This window comes from Lepidochelys kempii, chromosome 5 (genome assembly GCF_965140285.1).
Source record: "Lepidochelys kempii isolate rLepKem1 chromosome 5, rLepKem1.hap1, whole genome shotgun sequence".
In the NCBI taxonomy this organism is placed as follows: domain Eukaryota; kingdom Metazoa; phylum Chordata; order Testudines; family Cheloniidae; genus Lepidochelys; species Lepidochelys kempii.
The window spans coordinates 44,504,736-44,522,349 of NC_136384.1; the positions used below are offsets into that span (position 1 = coordinate 44,504,736).

General features: G+C 44.8%; 1 protein-coding gene and 1 long non-coding RNA gene across 2 annotated transcripts in view; one reads left to right on the forward strand and one right to left on the reverse strand.

Annotated features, from left to right (window-relative positions):
• Positions 1 to 1,194: 1,194 nt before the first annotated feature.
• Positions 1,195 to 15,155, reverse strand: LOC140911324 (uncharacterized). The gene is made up of 3 exons (XR_012158904.1): positions 15,045 to 15,155; positions 3,108 to 3,174; positions 1,195 to 1,614 (listed from the first exon to the last, which is right to left on the reverse strand). It is a non-coding gene; the product is annotated as an uncharacterized LOC140911324 (long non-coding RNA).
• A 2,235-nt stretch (positions 15,156 to 17,390) lies between these two features.
• SERINC5 (serine incorporator 5) overlaps positions 17,391 to 17,614 on the forward strand; it is a 67,752-nt gene continuing 67,528 nt past the window's right edge. The window contains exon 1 of the mRNA XM_078852783.1: positions 17,391 to 17,440. The gene's annotated coding sequence lies outside the window, so the exon portion shown is untranslated. The remainder of the gene's footprint in view (positions 17,441 to 17,614) is intronic.

The window sequence follows — 17,614 nt, forward strand, 5'->3', positions numbered from 1 at the left end:
CTGGCAGCTCCAGATTGCTTCAGATCTGTTGGCAATCCATTTGGCATTGGGAAATCTACCACTGGGCAATGCTCATGGAGGTTTGCCAAGGCAATCAATGGTGCTGTGCTCCGGGATTGCCAGAATTGGAAATATCCCTGCAATTATGGAGGTTTGAATGTTCGGGCTTCCCGAGCTGTGCAGGTGCAAGTGATGGGACATATATCCCCATCCCATGCCCCTTTTCAAACAAGTGAATGGTAAGAAAGGCTATTACTCATCATCATTATGCAGGCCCTCGCAGGTCATCTTGGCATACTCATAGACTCGTACATTGAATGCACTGGCAGGGTGCATGATGGCAGAGTGTTACAGCGGTCTAACATGGTGGTGGCATGTGTCTTTGGCCAACTCCAGGCAAGATGGCACAGCTCATGGACTCTTTTGGACTGTAACATCTTTAACTCCATAATGGTGATTAGGGCATGTTGTGTGCTTCACATTATATATGAGGATAAAGGGGAATGCTTTGGGGAGGATTGGGTTGCCAGCAATGATATTTTGGGATCTGCTTATAGACAACCACCAAATGCACCAGTTAGTCTGTTATGCAAAGGCCGTAAAGGATGCCTTGTGTGTTTGCATTCTTGAGCTGTGTGGGGAGCACACAGGATCTGATTTATGGAGTTTATGGCACATTTGGAGCTGTTGCCTTGAAATCAAATGTAGTGTTTATGCACGCATTAAAGAAATAAATGTTCCTTTCTCTTTACCTGTATCGAAATTGATTGGTGCTAAAAATGTGGACAGACCAGCTGTGCTCACATTAGCAAAAGGTGTGCAAACATCACATACAACTTTGTCACAGATAAGGACACTGCATCTGTATCTGTTCTTTTTTCCCTGTATTGGAGCAGATACTGCCCATGGTGAGAAGCTCCATGGCTCATTTATTGGCTCCCCCAGGCATTGTTGTCCACAGGTTGTGAGATATGATAATGTTGAGGCGAGGATGCTCATCAGCCCTGTGGATTTATATCCAGGGCTCATGAGCCCGAGTCTCTCAGACATGTCCCTCTGAAAGGCCATGTCTTGCTCCCTCATCTCACAGTTGTGGTGGAGATACTCTGCCAGCAGCTTCTCCTCATCCTCGCTTCTCCTCCAATTCCTTGTCCTCCTTCCTTCATTTCTCCTTCTGCTCCTCATGCTTTCCAATTACCTGTAGCACTCTTCATGCACCTCCACGATCAACTCACCCTGGCTCATCCATCACTTGGCCCCAAAATGTGAAACTCTTCACTGACAGTGGTCTCCTAGGAGCCCTCCCCTCCCTTGATGAGTCTGATACTGTCAAACATGGTCCTGACATAAAGGGGTGGGGGGGAACTTTGCGAGTGCTCTTGAATCCTTGTATTTTCATACTCCGTGTACACACGTGCCAGTAAAAAGTAGCATTATTTTGAGATAAAAGTTGAGATTCTCTTCCTGATTCTCTAGGCCAGCATCTGTCTGTTGTGAAGCTTAGTAGAAAAGTTTTCCCACAAAAATAAATGGTGAGTTAATTTTACTTTCCAACTCTCCCCCAAATTTCTTTTTGGAGGAGGACTGGGTATGGGGCTGGTGGAGGTCCAGGTCCTGGGAGACATAATAGCACAAGAGTGATTATGTTAAATCCTTTTCATTCTGCTGCAACCCTACAAGATGTCATGCTCCTTCACAAAGGAAGAAGGTCCAGTTATTCCAGGCCTCAGGGAGAAAGCTCGCCATCTACACAAAAGAAATCTTTCTATGTCTTGTGATAGATGACCCGGTAAGTGACCGAACAGAGATTGCAAGTTACAGCAGCAGGAGAGGGAGGTTTGCCTTACTAATGAATCTTGGAGGCCTGGTCTATACTACAGAGTTAGGTCAACATAAAGCAGCTTAAGTTGACCTAATTATGTCAGTGTCTACACTACAGTCTTGTTAAGAGCCCTTCTATACCAGCATAATAATTCCACCTCCACGAGAGGCATAGGGCTTATGTCAGTGTAGTTAGGATGACACAGTGTCTGTGTAGACACTGCATTACTTACATTGGTTTTTGGTTGTCTTGTAACTTTCAGGGCTCCAAGCTGGAGCCCTGAAAATGACAAGAAAGCCTGGCAGGAAATTGACAAGAAAGCTAGAGCCAGGCTGCCCCTGGCTCCCCATTCAGGGAGCTGAGAAGCCAAGGCAGCTGCACCCCGCTCGTGGTGGGGAAGTAAAAAGCCCAGGTGGCTTCCTCTCCGGCTCCTGGCTGGGAGTGGGAAGCCGAGAGCCCAGAGGGCAACTGGGCTCCCGGTGGGGAGCTGTGTGCAGCTGTAAGACCTGGCTCTCAGCCCCCAATGCTGCCCCTCTTGAGTCGGTGGAAGTGCTCCTAGTGAGGACATGCACCAACGACAGAAGGAGGGTAGTGTGGACATCAGCTATGGCAGTAATTAGAAAAGGAGGACTTGTGGCACCTTAGAGACTAACAAATTTATTTGAGCATAAGCTTTTGTGAGCTACAGCTCACTTCATCGGATGCATTCAGTGGAAAATACAGTGGGGAGATTTATATACAGACCTAAAAGTGGCAATACTTCAACAAAAAAACTTCAAAAACAGACTCCAACGAGAGACTGCTGAATTGGAATTAATTTGCAAATTGGATACAATTAACTTAGGCTTGAATAGAGACTGGGAGTGGATGGGTCAACTGCTGGAAATGGCCCACCTTGATTATCACTACAAAAGGTTCCCCCCTCTCCCCCCGGCTCTCTTACTGGTAATAGCTTACCTTAAGTGATCACTCTGGTTACAGTGTGTATGGTAACACCCATTATTCCATGTTCTCTATGTATATAAATCTCCCCACTGTATTTTCCACTGAATGCATCCAATGAAGTGAGCTGTAGCTCACAAAAGCTTATGCTCAAATAAATTTGTTAGTCTCTAAGATGCTACAAGTACTCCTTTTTCTTTTTGCAAATTCAGTCTAACACAGCTGCTACTTTGAAACCTGCAGTAATTAGGTCGACCTGACATAGGTTGACTTAAGTCTGTAGTGTAGATATGCCCAGAGATGGTAAAAATACTGAGCGAAACAATTCTATTTTACTACTCACCAAGAATGGGCTAAAATCAGATCAGCCATGCCTCTCTGCCATGTACATTGGTCAAACTGGACAGTCTCTACGTAAAAGAATAAATGGACACAAATCAGATGTCAAGAATTATAACATTCATAAACCAGTCGGAGAACACTTCAATCTCTCTGGTCATGTGATTACAGACATGAAAGTTGCAATATTACAACAAAAAAACTTCAAATCCAGACTCCAGCAAGAGACTGCTGAATTGGAATTCATTTGCAAATTTGATACAATTAACTTAAGCTTGAATAGAGACTGGGAGTGGCTAAGTCATTATGCAAGGTAACCTATTTCCCCTTGTTTTTTCTTACCCCCCCTCCCCCCAGGCATTCTTGTTAAACCCTGGTTTTGTGCTGGAAATGGCCCAACTTGATTATCATACACATTGTAAGGAGAGTGATCACTTTAGATAAGCTATTACCAGCAGGAGAGTGGGGTGGGGGGAGGTATTTTTTCATGCTTTGTGTGTATAAAAAGATCTTCTACACTTTCCACAGTATGCATCCGAGGAAGTGAGCTGTAGCTCACGAAAGCTTATGCTCAGATAAATTGGTTAGTTTCTAAAGTGCCACAAGTACTCCTTTTCTATCAGCAATAAAGTGGCTTCTGCATTAGTGGGCAGGTGCATTAACATGCAGGGGTGTTTTTCTGCCTTAGAGTATTGTTTAACAGCAAGTAAACTGGCCATCAATAAGTTTAGGCTTGAAATTAGACAAAGGTTTCTAACCATCAGAGGAGTGAAGTTCTAGAACAGCCTTCCCAGGGGAGTAGTGGGGGCAAAAAACCTAAACTGTTTCAAGAATGAGATTGATACATTTATAGTGGGGATGGTAGGTTGAGATTGCCTACAATGGCATGTAATCGATCTGCGACTGCTATTAGTAAATATATCCAACAATGGGTAATGGGACACTAGATGGGGAGGGCTGTGAGTTACTACAAACCTGAAATCTTTAAATCAAGATTTGAGGGTCTCACTCATCCAGAGATTATGGGCCTACTACAGTTAGGGTGACTAGATGGCCCGATTTTATTGGAACAGTCCCGATATTTGGGGCTTCTTCTTATATAGGCTCCTATTACCCCCCACCCCCTATCCTGATTCTTCACACTAGCTATCTGGTCACCCTAACTACAGGAGTGTGTGTGTGTTTGTGTGTGTGGTGGGGGGAGGTTCTGTGACCTGTGATATGTGGGAAGTCAGACTAGATGATTGTGATGGTCCCTTCTGGCCTTAGTCTGTGAGTAAGTTACATTTGTCCAAGCTACAGCCAAAAAGCTATTTACTTTTGTGCAAGTGTTTTTCTTTTGCAAAAAATGCTACTGCATTCAACCCTTGTCAGCCGCCAGTTTTCAGGGGGAGGTTCTGCAGTTGTCTGACATGGGAAGCAGTGTGGTAGCAAGTGTGGGAAGGGAGAATTGGGGGAAGAGGTGGCAGGACAAACATAATGGTGCTTCATCCACCCACAACAGAAGCAGCAGCTAAAATTATGGGGGAACTGCCCCCCACCCCCGGTTATTTCAGTGATGCTGTGGAGGGAAAGAAGGATCTTTCAGCCAGGTGGCTGCATGCTGGGACAGAGGCTTACACTGGGCATTGGTCTTTTGTACCAAACACCTGAGATCAGTGAAACTGCTTGCAAGCAGGCAATCATTGTGGGCCTGAGGATGCTGAGCAGAGGGAATATGAAGGTAGGCCACTTCCAGTCAGGGGTCAGAGCATAGGTAGATAGCAAGACAGTGCACAGGAATGGGTGCCCAGCGGCCTTGTGGGAAGGGATTGGAGGACCAACATACAAAACTAATTTATTTACATTTTTGATTCCAGAGCTAGTGCTCACACTTTTGCACATACTTATGAAACAATTCTTGTTCCACCCCCAGAAATAACTCATGGTTGCTCGCTACCCCCACATCACTATGCACTGACCTGGGCTGAGAATTCTGGGGGCGGGGAGTGAACTGATTCTTTGGGCTACACCCCAAATGTGAACTGCTCAGTTTCTGAGAGAGGCAGCGGGCTCCAGTGGGTGGGGCCTGGGACTCCAGAGACTTGGGTTCTGCCACTGATCTACTAGGACCCTGGGCAAGTCTCTGTGCCTCTGCTCTCCCTCCCAGATGTTCTCGGTGTTGCTTTCTGGGCAGGGACTGCCCCTTACTATGTGTTTGAACAGTGGGGCTCAGCTCAGGAGGGTAAATTAGGGGAATATGAGTTTATTAGTTTGCTCATTTCTTTTTTTAATCACTACACCACTGGCTCAGCTGGGGACTCCAGATGCTGGTGAAATACAATGCACTGTGTGGGGTGAGGAGAGTTTGTCAGGTTCTTTCCCCACTCCTCACCTCCTGCTGCAGAAATGGAGCCCAGTTGCTTGTGCCTTTCAACTGTACCAATCTGCTTACACTTTCAAGGTTCTCTCTGCAAGCAAATGGGCTAAAGCCCGCGTTACACAGCCCCATGCCTGTCCACTGACTGACCTTTGGCAAGTTTACCTCATGGCAAAACTAATGTGCTTTGTCTTCACTGTGTTTTGACCTTGGGATAGCTCATGCCGGTTAGTAGACTGAGGTTAAAAAAGAAAAAGTGCCATTTGTAGTAGTGAAGACAAGCCCTGAGTGAATCAGGAACAGAGGTAACAATTGAATAAAGGGCCTGCAATTACCCTTCCAGAAAAGTGCTGTCAGGAAGCTGCCTGAGGACAGGGTGAGTAGTGGGAGAATGAAACGACCTGAGGGAAGCCAGCCTGGGCAACAGCAGGGGGATCAACCACCACACCAATGTTTAACTGTGAAACTGCGTTGGCTTTTTTGAAGGGTGGCTTTGTGGCTAAGGCACAAGCATCGCAGGAAATAAGCTGATCTTATATGCTTCCCATTTCTGCCCCGGACTATTTGTACAGCAATGGACAAGGTGACTAATACTTTGTTTCTCTTTGGGTCAAATGGAGATGATGATGATGATATCCGTCTGACAGAAGTGTTGGGAGAGGAGCACTCATCTGGCCTAAAGGTAAGTGCCTTAGAAATGTCTATAAATAAATAATGAATATATTTAAGAAAAGCACAAAATAGAATGCAAGTCTAGATACATTTTTTAATTAAAACTGCACCATTTCAGTCCATTTGGACTTCATAGTTGACATTAGACCACCAACTTGTATTGCACCTAGGACTGCTACATCATATTGCATCTTCTGTGAGCACAATGCCAAGTTAATATTTTTGTTTGCATAGACAACTTACAGGAAAGAGTTTTGTCCACTAAATGCTTTTGGCTAAGATTGTGTGTGATTAACTCTTCTAGATTGATTTTTACCCAGAAGAGTGCCTCAACCAATTATCCTCTCTGAGTTCCATTCCAAGGAGTGCATTCAAAGACCCTTACTTTACAATGGACGGGAAAACACAAACTACAGTTGCAAAAGCAGAAGTTGCAAAGTATTTGGTAACAGGTAACAGAATATTTTATATGTAAATTTTCAGACCTCAAAGGGAAGTCTCTGCATTGATGTAAATATTTTACTTTCAGAAAAGTGTCATTTTGCAAATGTTTGTATTAGACAACCCTTTCCACTATAATGTGTCTGATCCCTATGATGTAGTTAGGAGATGTTTTCAAACCCCTCCAGAATATTGTGTGCTTGGCAGTGTAGGGATGATCGCAGGATTTGGTAGGTTTCCTAGAAGCTTACATCTAGTATTTAGTAAAGGCTATGGGCCATATTCCCACAATGTACACCACTTTACCAGGCTTTCCAAGGGATTATTATTATTAATTGGTGTTTGCACAGAGCCTGTGACTCTGTGTGCTGTAATAGGTTTTGGTCACATATCAAAGCAAAGACATTTCAATTTAGGATTCTGGCATAAATCTACAAAAGCAAGGAAGCAGACATTGGGTGGCAGATCCTCAGCTAATGCAAATTGACTTCAATGGAGCAATGACAATTTACACCAGCTGGGGAGCTAAGTTAAAATTTCCTTGCCTTTGTTGTCATGCTACTGTCACCATCATCATGGCAAATCCCACAGGGACAGGGCCTCCTTGCAGATTAAACATCACTTGGATTAATCTCTGGCTAGGCCCTTATGCTGGATATTCAGTTTATGTCCATCACTGGCAATGTTATTGCACTACTAAAGCGTTTGGTGCCCATGTGATCACCAGCCATATAGCAGCATTCCTTGCTACACATGCTTAGAATGAATTGGTGTTCCAGTCTAATAATATGTCCCGTGTCAGAAAAGCCACCAAAACTGAACCAATGCTGGTGGAGGTGGTTGCAGGGTTCGGCTTTGAATATCTTTATTGCTGATCTTGTCCTATCACTTGATATGCAACAGCTGAAGAAGATAACAAGAACAAAAAACTTAAATCCGATATTCTCCAGTCTTCTTCGGTGCCCATGTTTCACCAATATACAATAAAGTCGGTATAACTGGTTCTACAGATCTGCAGCTTCGTAGCAAGCTTGATGCCACAATGGCTCCTCAGAGGCTGCTGAGGGGCTGAAACATGGCAGCAGCTGCTCCTATACGCAGAGATTGCTCAAGAGAATATGCTGCCCTCAGCAAAACTTCAGTAGGTTGCCCCGTTCCTAGAACAGAGGTTTTCAAGTGGGGCAACGGGAGATATTGGACTGTCTGGGCGGGGTGTGGTGAGCGTTCTCATGGTTAGGTGGTTATGTAGAAGTCAAGGAACCAGGTTCCAGGTCACAGTGCCAGTCACTCAGGTTTGGCCTGGCCTCCCTTTGTCATAATAGCAAGGATTTATAAATTCAATTCTGTGACTGGAGAATTGCTAATATAGTTCCTATAAGGGAAAAAAAAGTGATCCAGGAAACTACAGCCCTGTTAGTTTGGCCTCAATTATATGCAAGATCTTGGAACAAAATTTGAAAGAGAAAGTAGTTAGGGCCATAGAGGTGAATGGTAATTGGGATAAAATACATGATTTTACAAAAGGTAGATCATGCCAGACCAACCTGACTGCCTTGTTTGAGAAGATAACTGATCTTTTTTAGACAAAGGAAATGCAGTAAATCTAATCTACCTGGATTTCAGTAAGGCATTTGATACAGTTCCACATGGGAAATTATTAGTTAAATTGGAGAAGATGGGGATTAATATGAGAATTGAAAGGTGAATAAGGAACTGGTTAAGGGGGAGACCACAACGGGTCATACTGAAAGGTGAATTGTCAGGCTGGAGGGAGATTACTAGTGGAGTTCCTTAGGGATTGGTTTTAGGACCAATCTTATTTAACATTCCTATTACTGAACTTGACAAAAAGTGAGTGAGTGCTAATAAATTTTGCAGATTACACAAAGCTGGGAGGTATTGCCAATACTGAGGAGGACCAGAATATCATACAAGAAGATCTGGATGACCTTGTAAACTGGAATAATAGAAATGGGATGAAATTTAATAACGCAAAGTGCAAGGTCATATAGGTGTATATAGGGACTAACGACAAGAATTTTTGCTGTAAGATGAGGACTTATCAGCTGGAAGCATCAAAGGAAGAGAAAGACCTGGCTGTATTCATTGATTACAGGATGACTATGAGCTGCCAATGTGATGCGACTGTGAAAAAAGCTAATGCAGTCCTAGGATGAATTAGGCGAGGTATTTCCAGTAGAGACAGGGAAGAGTTAGTAACATACAAGGCACTGGTGAGACCTCATCTGGAATACTGTGTGCAATTCTGGTCTCCCATGTTTAAGAAAGATGAATTCAAACTGGAACAGGGGCAGAGAAGGACTACTAAGATGATCTGATGAATAGAAAACCTACCTACTTCACATTTGGGGACAATGTATACCTTCAAATCAGCGGCTCTTCTATGGGTACCCGCATGGCCCCACAGTATGCCAACATTTTTATGGCTCACTTAGAACAACGCTTCCTCAGCTCTCATCCCCTAATGCCCATACTCTACTTGCGCTATATTGATGACATCTTCATCATCTGGACCCATGGAAAAGAAGCCCTTGAGTAATTCCACCTGGATTTCAACAATTTCCATCCCACCATCAACCTCAGCCTGGACCAGTCCACACAAGAGATCCACTTCCTGGACACTACAGTGCTAATAAACGATGGTCACATAAACACCACCCTATACCGAAAACCTACTGACCGCTATTCCTACCTACATGCCTCCAGCTTTCACCCAGACCACACCACACGATCCATTGTCTACAGCCAAGCTCTACGATACAACTGCATTTGCTCCAACCCCTCAGACAGAGACAAACACCTACAAGATCTCTATCAAGCATTCTTACAACTACAATACCCACCTGCTGAAGTGAAGAAACAGATTGACAGAGCCAGAAGAGTACCCAGAAGTCACCTACTACAGGACAGGCCCAACAAAGAAAATAACAGAACGCCACTAGCCGTCACCTTCAGCCCCCAACTAAAACCTCTCCAACACACTATCAAGGATCTACAACCTATCCTGAAGGACGACCCATCACTCTCACAAATCTTGGGAGACAGGCCAGTCCTTGCCTACAGACAGCCCCCCAACCTGAAGCAAATACTCACCAGCAGCCACACACCACACGCAGAACCACTAACCCAGGAACCTATCCTTGCAACAAAGCCTGTTGCCAACTGTGTCCACATATCTATTCAGGGGACACCATCATAGGGCCTAATCACATCAGCCACACTATCAGAGGCTCGTTCACCTGCACATCTACCAATGTAATATATGCCATCATGTGCCAGCAATGCCCCTCTGCCATGTACATTGGTCAAACTGGACAGTCTCTACGTAAAAGAATAAATGGACACAAATCAGATGTCAAGAATTATAACATTCATAAATCAGTTGGAGAACACTTCAACCTCTCTGGACATTCGATTTCTGATCTCAAAGTAACTATCCTTCAACAAAAAAACTTTGAAAACAGACTCCAAGGAGAGACTGTTGAATTGGAATTAATTTGCAAATTGGATACAATTAACTTAGGCTTGAATAGAGACTGGGAGCGGTTGAGTCATTATACTAAGTGTAAGCAGTGTCAGGACGAGCTCCACCCTGACATCTGGTGGTGAGGTGTGGCAAGTTGTGGAAAAGAACTTCAGGGGCTGATCTCATTTGCATAGGCACACCCACCCCGCCTAGAACGAGGCCATAGCTGCCCAAATGGTCACTTTGGCTGCTGTGGGATCCCCAGTGTCACTGTTATTGGGGCAGGAAGAATAAATTGTTATTACCCTGACTATGGGAACTGTGCTTGGAACTGTGCTAGGCCTTTTGTTATGATAAGTCACCATCAACTAAGTGGCACTCGCTAGGCAATGGTCATGGGTTCCAAAACTCTGTGAATTGAGAGAGAGGCTGGGGACAAGTATTAATGCTTGGTGGCATGGGCCCCTTGGTGAGGGCCTTACATGCTAATTGCCCTTCCTCCTCTCTCCACTGTGGAATATCAGAGCTAATTTTGATTCCATTAGGAGTCTAGTTACAGGCTGCTGAGCTCACTTTGGGCTAATAGTGCACCAGCACTGAGGCTCCCCTACTACAAGCTGAATTCACCAAAGAGCTGAACTGACTAAGAGCTGAAATCACTGAGCGTTGTGTTAAGTAGTGGGGGAGCCTGAAGATATATTGTGGAGCAGTTTGCGGGATGGCTGGAGTGCCTGGTGGACAGGCTGGTGGAGCAGTTCGTAGGACGGCGGGAGCTGCTGGTGGGACGCGGAGCAGTTTGTGGACCGGCTGGTGGCGCAGTTCGTGGGACGGCGGGAGCTGCTTGTGGGCTGCGGAGCGGAGCTGAGCGAAGGAGTTCGTGGGGTGGCTGGTGGAGCGGAGCGGAGTGAAGGCCTATGGAGCTGTGGGGCGGTCAGCTTCAGATCATGTAAGGTGCCTCTTACCCCCGTCCCATCTCCACCCAGGTTGGGAGGTAAAGCTCCACAGATAAACTTTCGAACGCTGGGGCTGCCCTGACCAGGGACAGAAACTTTTGGGTCATTGGACTTTTGGGACTTTGGGTGATTTGGGGTTGCCGGACTCAAGAACCAAAGGGAAAGGGGCATGCCCCAATTTGCTTGGGGTGGGTTTTTTTGCTCATGGGTTGTGTTATGAATCCTGTTGGTGGTGTTTCCCCAACATAATGCCACATTGTTTCTCTCTGTTATTAAAAGGCTTTTTGCTACACTCAGACTATGTGCTTGCAAGAGGGGAAGTATCGCCTCTTGGAGACGCCCAGCAGGGGTGGTATATATTTGTCCCAGGTCACTGGGTGGGGGCTTGAGCCGGTTTGCATTGTGTTATCGGAATGGATCCCCTAGATATTGAACCCGGCCCTTGTTGCTGCCAACTCTGACGGGCAGAAGGGTTACATAAGTGAAACTATTTCCCCTTGTTTATTCCTCCCCCCACCCCCACCTCCACTGTTCCTCAGACGTTCTTGTTAACTCCTGGAAATGTGCTGGAAATGGCCCACCTTGATTATCACTTCAAAAGGTTTTCTCTCCCCCCATCCCACTCTCCTGCTGGTAATAGCTCATCTTAAGTGATCACTCTCCTTACAATGTATATTTTTTCATGGTCTGTGTGTATGTATAAAATCTCCTCACTGTACTTTCCACTTTATGCATCTGATGAAGTGAGCTGTAGCTCACGAAAGCTTATGCTCAGATAAATTGGTTATTCTCTAAGGTGCCACAAGTACTCCTTTTCTTTTTGCGAATACAGACTAACACGGCTGCTACTGTGAAACCTACCTTATGAGAGGAGACTGAAAGAGCTTGGCTTGTTTAGCTTAACCAAAAGAAGGCTGAGGAGAGAGATGACTGCTCTCTATAAATGAGAGGGATAAATACCAGGGTGGAAAAGGAGTTATTTAAGTTAAATACCAATATGGACACAAGAACAAATGGCTGTAAAGTGGCCATCAACAAGTTTAGGCTCAAAATTAGATGAAGGCTTCTAACCATCAGAGGAGTGAAGTTCTGGAACAACCTTCCAAAGGGAGCAGTGGAGGCAAAAAACCTAACTGGCTTCAAGACTGCACTTCATAAGTTTATGGATGGGATGTTTTGATGGGACTGCCTACGATGGCGCGTGGACCATTGGCAGCTGCCTATAGCAAAAATCTCCAAAAGCCAGAGATGGGACTCTACATTGGGAGGGTTCTGAGTTACTACAGCAAATTCTTTCCCAGGTGTCTGCCTGGTGGGTCTTGCCCACATGTTCAGGGTCTAACTGATCACCAAATTTGGGGTGAGGAAGGAATTTTACCCTGGGTCAGAGACTTGGGAGTTTTTCACCTTCCTCTGCAGCACAGGGCATGGGTCACTTGCAGGTTTAAACTAGTGTCAATGGTGAATTCTCTGTAACTTGAAGTCTTTATGATTTGTGGACTTCAGTAACTCAGCCAGAGGTTAGGGGTCTATTACAAAAGTAGGTGGGTGAGGTTCTGTGGCCTGCAATGCATAGGAGGTCAGACTAGATGATCATGATGGTCCCTTCTGATCTTAAAGTCTATGAGTCTATAATGGAATGGCAGCCCAACCAAATTTGAGTGAGTGGAATTGCAACCTGGCAGATGGGGTTGCAGCACCACTCAGGTTTGGCCTGGCCTCCCCGGACACCCTAGGCAGAATCTGCACTAGAGTTGCCCCTGGCTATACAAGGGGCCATATCTTTTGAGCACCACCTACTGCTGTCTATGATGATGCTGCCCAAGTATTTGACAGTTGCTACCGGCTCCATGTCCCATCCAGACAGGTTAATACTGTGCTGATTTTAATCTGGAGCTCAAGGCTGCTTGGTGGTAATGACCAGACACTTAGTTTTCTCTGGATTAATAAGCAGACCATTGTGTACTGCTTCTTGTCTGACCACATCAGCCATCAGCTGCAGAGATTCACCAGGCTGAGCCAACAAGACAATGTCATCAGCATATTCAAGGTGCAAAGCAGAATGGCGTTCAGCTCAGTACCACTGACAGTTGTCTCCAAACTTATCCATCAACTAATCAATGCTGATACTGAACAATGATGGTGGGTGCACACAAGCTTGCTGGACTCCTGGGGAAAAAGGAAGCCATGCCTTGTATCTGCCATTGACTTGGAACACTGCTTCCTGTTCCATTACAGAACTCTTCTGTCAATGACAGTATCTTTCCATGCATGCCAAGTTGCCTCATTGGATCCCACACATTTGCTCAATGCGCTGAATCAAAGGCCTGACAGAAGTCTATAAAAAGTGCCGTGCATGGTATATTAAATTCAGCCATCTTCTCAAAAAGTTGTCACACTACTGCAAGATCATCTACATTTATCTTATGCTTCATCTTCTTTGTTTGCAATAGCAAGAAAAACAATGCTTCACATGCCTTTTGTTTATAGGAATGTGAGAAATCCATGACTGCCACCACTACTTCAGATCTCAGTTTGCTACATACATTGGCCACCGAAAACTTAACAGCAACAATAGGGCTAGAGCTCAGAGCCTGCTGTTCTAGAAGCAAAGACTTCCATCATTTGAGCTTAAAAAGGTTCTTTTCCTTTAGCTGTGAGCAATATAACACCTATGGGACACAGCTGAGCTGTTCAGATTTTGTCCAGTAGAGGTCAGTTTATCACAATGTAAATTTATATTTGTAGACTTTCAAGAAGAGATCATGCAGATGCATGGCCTTTTTAAAAATTATGTTTACAAACTTTTCACATTGAATCCACTGTAGTCTAAATAGTAAAAATAAGGAATTTTTAAAATGCTTATTAGTGAACCAGAGATAAGGTGAGTGAGGTAATAACTTTTATTGGCCTAACTTCAATTACAGTCTCTGTTACATGGTTCTGAGCTCACACTAATCTGATCCCAGTATTATAATTCCAGTGATTTGAATGGATCCACTACTTATATGCACTAGTTTAAGTGAGATCAAGATCTAGGCCCACTGTGTAACTCTACTGTGTTTAGTGTGCAAGACAAGTGCACTGAAGTCTATGGATTTTGTTGAGGAATAATCATTACCCATAAGCAGCTGCTAGGAATGATGGTTTTAAGGTTCAGACACTGGACTGGCACTCAGAAGATATGATTCTATTCTGAGTCCTGACACAGATTTTGAGTATGATCTTGGACATGTCGCTTCAGGCTAGATTGTGCCTTTAGGCACAGCCCTATGTAAGGGATAGGGTATAGATGTGCCGCTCCAGGAGGGAAATAATTTGTTTTAGGAGACATAATTCCTTCCTTGCTCTTGGGCTGAAGTAATCTGCCACCTCTATCCTTTTCTGGAGCTGGAGCCTTGGGCGCTGGGGACAGAGCCAACATCCTGCTTTTTCCTCACCTTCCGGAGTATCAGGCATGTAGCTGCTGGTTACCCTAGTAAGAGCAATCTAGGAAGTCCACAAGCATGTTCCCCTGAGTGGGGCTGAGTCATACTCTTCAGTAGCTCTGTACCTCCATTTCCCCATATGTAAAAATAGGGATAATAATACTCCTCTGTGTTATACTTAGAAAATGAAAACCAGCAGGATCTTATTCCAGGGATAAGGCAATACACCACGTTTATTGTGAATACAGAAAGAATCAGAGTAAGCAATCAGTTATAGCTATAACAAAAGGAGTACTTGTGGCACTTTAGAGACTAACCAATTTATTTGAGCATGAGCTTTCGTGAGCTACAGCTCACTTCATCGGATGCATGCTGTGGAAAGTATTCCACAGTATGCATCCGACGAAGCGAGCTGTAGCTCACGAAAGCTTATGCTCAAATAAATTGGTTAGTCTCTAAGGTGCCACAAGTACTCCTTTTCTTTTTGCGAATATATACTAACATGGCTGCTACTCTGAAACCAGTTATAGCTATAACATTCCATTAACTCACACACTCATTCACACACACACAAGTTCTGCAAGGTTGTTATCATAATTACCAGCCTAGGAGTTGCTCATGACAAGTCACTAGCCAGGTGGCCTGGACACGAGGATGGAGCCGGGCTTTGTCAGATGCGCATCCGATGCTCCTGGAAGTTGGTTGCACAAACAGACCCAAAGTCCTCAGTCTTTAGGGTCTGTCTTTATAGGGATCCATCCTTATCCAAGTCTATGGGGTTTGCCTCGTCATGGTGTTCTCACGTTTGAAGTGACAATCAATCACGCAGATGGCACAGCAATGACGGTTTGTTGTTATCTTGTTGCCTCCGTTCTCCCTGTCCTTGGGGCAGTTGGGATGGATTCAGGGTTATCGGGTTATCTCTCCCAGTGCATTCTTCGGCCAAATGGTCCTGTCGGAGGGTAGCTGTTTTTCTTCCTCCAGATGTGGTGTCGTTTATTATGATTCTAAGGCTGGTGCTTCAACTTTACAAACATACAATCGCAATCGCTCTATTTCACTTAACATTTTTTCTATCACATCTACATTTTATTACCTATTCATTCTTTAACATAACCATTCTAAAATCACTGGGGCATGACAGACTCCAATAAACCTATTCATACCACTTGTTACATAAAAAGAAAACAAACAAGATAAAAATGCAAGTATGGGGGTTAACAGATCTTATTCCTGAGTTTAGGAAAACAGTTGTAACACCAGCTGCCCTTGATGGTAATCTTATCACTTTAGAACAGACTTTTTGTTTCGGGATGTGTTTCTACAATTAACACAGACCTTATAAACTGACAGGCATATCTCAATTAGCACAGACTCAGCAGGCTGAGAGGCCTATTTCCTTCTAATGGTCAGGCCAATCCAGGGTCTGTTCTAGGCTTTTCTTTCTCACATTTTCCCATAACATACACATATTATTACTTTAATCGAACATCTGCCTCACAGAAGAGTTGTGAGGATAAATTAGTTGATGTTTTTGAAGCCTCAGATCCTATAGGGATATGCACCATAAAAAAGCATCAAATAACTAACTAGCTAATGTTAAAAACACAATAACGTGGTGGTTCTTAATTGCTCATCAGCCAAGGCTCCTGTTTACACTGTGGTATAGAAGATGTTGAAATAAAGCATCCTGGAAGGCAATGGAAAGAAATAAGGATTTATTTCTTTTATTTGCAAGAGGGTGAAACAGCTGAGTTGACTTTTAGGGAAGATTTGTTGTGGAGAAAAATCCCTCCCAGTGGCCATGTGTTTTGCAGGTCTGTGTCTCATTTGGAGTTTTACAAACTCACACCCAAGATTATTGACTCTAAAAACACCGCAATGTAGGAACATACTGTACAAATTCCTTCCCTTAAATGGCCTGTAATGTTATTACCAGAAATAAATATACTTTCATGGGGCAGGAGGGATGAAGGGTGACTGAGTATGTGTGTGTATTTAACATCATATAGGTAGCAGTTTTATCAGGGCCATAGCCTGAGAGGGGCATCTACCCATGGCGCAAAGCCACAGAGGTGGGAAAATGGGGCCAAAACGGAGGCAACATAAAGACCTGCTTGCTAGGGCCAGTCCGGTGTGGTGGTGCTGGGGAGTGGAGGAGCACCACCTCCACCCCGACTCACCTTAGCAGACCACCCAGCCTGTCTGATTTGGGGTGTGTGGGGGGGTGCAACCAAAACATCTGGGGAGCCACAGAACACTTCTGGGTGGAAAAATGACCCCAAAAAATGTTAGGGGGTACAAAGATGCTTGCTCTCGCTGGGTGCTAAAATGCCTAGTTACAGCTCTGTGTTTTATTATCATAAAAGTGCAAAGAACCATGGTCTGCTGGTTTGGCGCCCAGGGACGCACTAAGATCTACATGACAGCTTGTCTACACTGGCAATTTACAGCACTGCAGCTTTCTGGCTCAGGGGTGTGAAAGAACACCCCGCTGAGCGCAGCAAATTTCAGTGCTGTAAAGCCTCAGTGTAGACAGTGCACCACCGCTGGGTGCTGCTCCCCTCCTGGAGGTGGTTGCTGCTCTGCGACCACACAAGGCACGTTAAAGCGGTGCCGGTGTAGACTGACAATAGCGGTATAGGTACAGCGCCGTAGCTCTGCTGGCATAACCCCCCACAGCCTAGGCGCAGCCCACCAAGACCAGGGACTAGAATCGGCTATTTTGAACCCTGATCGTTTGTTTTAGCCACACACTCATTCTCCTCTGAGCCACTGGACTCTTGGGTTTCAGAGTAGCAGCCTGTATCTGCAAAAAGAACAGGAGGACTTGTGGCACCTTAGAGACTAACCAATTTATTTGAGCATGAGCTTTTCGTGCTACAGCTCACGTCATCAGATGCATGCCTGGAAAATACAGTGGGGAGATTTATATACACAGAGAACATGAAACAATGGGTGTTACCACGCACGCTGTAACCAGAGTGATCAGGAAAGGTGAGCAATTGCCAGCAGGGGGGCGGGGGGGGCACCTTTTGTAGTGATAATCAAGGTGGGCCATTTCCAGCAGTTGACAATTTGACTCTTTCCCCTTGTTTATTCCCCCCCCCCAAGTTCTTGTCAACTGCTGGAGACGCTCCCTGCGGCGGAAAGCCAATGAGGGCCGTGCCG